This window comes from Cupressus sempervirens, chromosome 10, assembly GCF_028749045.1.
Source record: "Cupressus sempervirens isolate cs-2001-9-10 chromosome 10, ASM2874904v1, whole genome shotgun sequence".
Lineage (NCBI taxonomy): Eukaryota > Viridiplantae > Streptophyta > Pinopsida > Cupressales > Cupressaceae > Cupressus > Cupressus sempervirens.
In genome coordinates this window covers 478,219,554-478,223,954 of record NC_143127.1, presented here as the reverse complement: position 1 = coordinate 478,223,954, position 4,401 = coordinate 478,219,554, and positions in this window count along the sequence as shown.

Here is a 4,401-nt window from a genome sequence, read left to right as displayed (position 1 = left end):
AAAACGTCGTCACCCCTTCTATTGATGATCTTACATTCCATATATTAAGGTAAATTTGTTCATGTTTACGATGTTGCATATTGTTCATGTTGTCTTCTAAGTTATTTGTAGCATACATGTATCATGTAATTTTTAGCTAACTTAAGATAAATGATTAACATATGCAGGAAATTTGATTACATATTTATTGTGTTCATTTCTAATGATTACAACATATGTTATTTATAGTTACCAATGTTTATGTTGTGTCTGATTATGACCCTTTTTGCAAACAGTCAATTGACTACAAGTACATCGTCACCCCTTTTGTTGACAATCTTGCATTCCATATATAAGGAAAATTTGTTCATGTTCGCGATGTTGCCTATTGTTCATGTTGTCTTCAAAGTTATTTGTAGCAAATGTGTATTATGTAATTTTTAGCTAACTTAAAGTAAATGATTAACATATTCAGGAAATTTGATTACATATTTATTGTGTTCATTTCTAATGATTACAACATATGTTATTTATAATTACCAATGTTTATATTGTGTCTGATTGTCACCCTTTTTGCAAACAGTCAATTGACTACAAGAAATTTGACCCATTTGGCGTGGATTATGCACAGTGACATGGATCAGCAGGTATAAGTCAATAAATAGACATAATTTTCTTATATTCTTCTTGTTTATCATTGAGCATGTATGTTATAAATAGACATATTATATAATCATATAATGTATATATAGACAAAGAAGGTCCGTATAGAAATATAATTGTATAATCACTTTCAACTTACTACATTTTATATTTTTCACTTTCACTTTCCATTTGATGGATTGCAGGACCCACCAAATAGGTACTTGTTGGATCTATCTACATCGAATGAGGGAAATGAGGAACTGGTAGATGAAAGCTCTACATGTAGTATGGCTAAAATAGGGAGATCAACTAGAGGTCAAAAGAATAGAAAAAATTTTGATAAACGCATGCAATTTTTCCTTGCTAATGGGGGGTCATGTTCTTATGATGATGAGACCAAAGGCAACATCAATGTGCCCTTTCAGTACTCACACATTGAGAAAGAATGGGTACCCAATGAGCTACCTCCAATTAACACAAATTTTTGTGTTAATGAGAGGATATATTGCATTGCTCCATCCTCATTACATGGTTTGGGCCTATTTTCCATGGATGGGATAAAGGTAGGTTACAACAAAGTTGTCGAATTGTTCAAGTATGTCGGTCCATGTTACAATTACAATGATTGGATGCAGATTGTTCAATATAAAAAAAAATGTGTATGTATGGGGTATTAGCTAATTATATACAATACAAAAAAAAGATCAAAGTAAAAGATTTTCTATGTACATTGATGTGAGACCAAAAGCAATAGGTAATATTGCAGGTTTTATAAATAGTACGCGACCTTCTTCAACTAGTAAGAAACCCAGTTGCATATTTGAGGTGCGTGAGGGGAATGAAGTTTTTGTTTGTGCAATAAAATCAATAAGTGTAGGGGAAGAACTACTAATCGATTACCATTTAAATCGCATAGATACAAACAAAGTTACTATCATGAGGGCTGTAGGTACTCTTTACCATTTTGTTAATAAGTTTTTTTTTTGTTGTCTATTGCTTTCAGTTAGCTGAATTTTTTTTGTTTAATCTTTGTGACAAGATGATATGGATCCGACAGATGATAGAGGTCACTAGGATGCTACTCCCACCCCTTCTTCAGTGAGGGTAAACCTTTTTGAAATTGTACAAATTAGATAGTTGAAAAATGTTATATTATTATGTTATTTTATTTACAGTGTAAGTACTATTTACCATTTTGTTAATAAGTTTTTTTTTGGCTGTCTATTGCTTTCAGTTAGCTGAATTTTTAATGTTTAATCTTTGTGACAGGATGATATGGATCCGAAAGATGATAGAGGTCACTAGGATGCTACTCCCACCCCTTCTTCAGCGAGGGTAAACCTTTTTGAAATTGTACAAATTAGATAGTTGAAAAATGTTATATTATTACATTATTTTATTTACAATTTTTAAGTTTTTATAATAGTTTTACTGATATTTCTCTCACAATTTGATGTTTAGGATAAGGGTAAAGCAGTATCAGTAAGTGCTGAGCCACTAGCTACACCTTCTGATGAGGATATTGCTGAAACTCCCGATTTCATAAAAATGTTGAAGAAAATTTAAAAAAAAATTAATTTAGAAGCAATGAAAAATTTTGGATGAGGCAAATATGGAATCCAAGGAGATGATGAAGAGGCTATCAGATTTGAGAGCGCAAGCTCATTGTTATGAACTAAGCTCCAATGAATATTTAGTTATAAGAAAAGTTTAATAAAGATTTGTATTTTATAATCTTTTATGTTGTGAAGTAAAATATGTAATATTGGAAAAAATACTTTATTGATGCAATTTTTTTAAAGAGTTGTAAGAAACTTTAACTACTAAATTCTTGTTATACAGGAATTTTTGGCAACTAATCCACAACTTGGTCAAGGACAACGTAGTGAGGCCAGTAGTAGCAGAGCTCCGACTGCCATTGGTAAAATAATCTTTTAGTTGACAAGTTAGAAAGAGTTTTTTATTTCAAACATTCAAAACTTCTTAACTCTTACTTTTATTATTTCAGAATGTCTTTGCTAACAATGTATTGTTCAAGTCATCCAGTGCAGGAGACTCCTAAGAGGTTGACGGATGCTTGTACAAGATTTTTGACTGCAATGTCGGTAACAAGGGGACGTCTAGCTGGTAAATCCTTGTTTTGCTATATTTGGTTTTGTGTTAATTATGAGTTGATAATATGTACTTTAATCTTGGGTGCATCACATAGTGTATTATTTTTTTTGTGGTAGGAGATGCACCGTCTGGTACTCCGCCAAATGCGAATCATAGTGTATGTATTGGTGATAATTCACTGTCATTTCCTGGAGCTACCTATATTTCTAGCACAGGAGCTATGCAAACATCATTGTTGATTGACGATGATGAATCAATGCCTTTGAAATGTCCAGGTACTTTAAATAATATTGTTTTATATTGTAATAAGGATTTTCTTGCAAGACGTAAACATGATAGGAAGTGGTTTGGTAGGATCATCTAAATTATCAATGACCTTTTGTCTATACTAGTAATTCTCTAGTTTAGTAATTCTATACATTGCAATTTCATGCTTTTAGTAGAAGATACTAACCAATTTTTGTATAGAGAACCAAAAGTGGGAGTCTTCTTTCATATTCAATGTTCAGTTTTCAATGATTTCCCACATCATTGCTATTGCCTGTTAGATTTTTAGAGTGCTCACTTTTAGCTTCACTGTCTATTTTAGCAATATTTGTTTTCCATAATATCCCAGGTATGATCAGTGACAACATCAATTAAGAATGACAAAAAATGAAGGTCATGGCAAGTTATATGTATTATGCACTATATTTATTTTTCAAGGTATACTGATTAATATAGTCACAATACATTTTTTAGTTTAAGAACATCAACAATAGAACCCTGGTAGAGTTTGACTGGTTTTAGACATTTAAAAAAAAATTCCAAAGTTCTTTTTTGGTCAATTTTGGTCAATTTGATCCTCTAACCCTGAAATAGATCACTAAAAAGATGAAATGTATCTCATTTTATGTATTTGTTATTCACTATAAAAAGTATTCTTCGCATGATTCATTTTAATGGTTCTTACTATTAATTATCCCATGACATTTTTTGCAGGAAACTATACATTTTATGGGAGGCTTTATGACCTCACACTACGAAGATTCGGGCCAACCATACGTAAAAGGTGGAACATCATAACTAAACTAATTTTATCCCACTATTTTTTTTCATATCATTAATTGGTGCAACATTTTTCCTTTCATTCGGGTCTTTTCTTATACTAGCTATATCTAACAATTTTGTGTTTTTTCTTAAAAGGTGGAACTACCAAGATCAAAAATTAAAAGATGAGCTCATCAACGATATAGAGCATGAGTTTGGTAGTAATATTTTTTATCATAAGAAATTGTTACAAAAAGCTTCCAGACATGTTAAGGTTGTGAGGGACACATATAGAAAGAGCCTCGTCTTAAACTCGAAGTATGAGCGTCCTCCCTTTGTTTCAGTGAGGGACTAGAATGAGTTCATTTTGGATGCAAAGGAGAAAAGGGAAAGTCCAAAAGAAAGTACACCATAAAATCCAAAAGAAATTACACTAGAAAAGCCAAAAAGGTATGCAATAGTATTAACTACTAGTACATTAATGAGAAAATTTAGGGTTCAACTTCAGTATCAACAATTTCAACTAGCTTATTTTTTGAGCGAGTGGAAATGGGGAGTGGAGCGTGCAGAGTGAGCGGGAATGGGTTTTCATATCAGCAGCAAGGCAAGAATGGGATTTTGAATCAGTAGCTA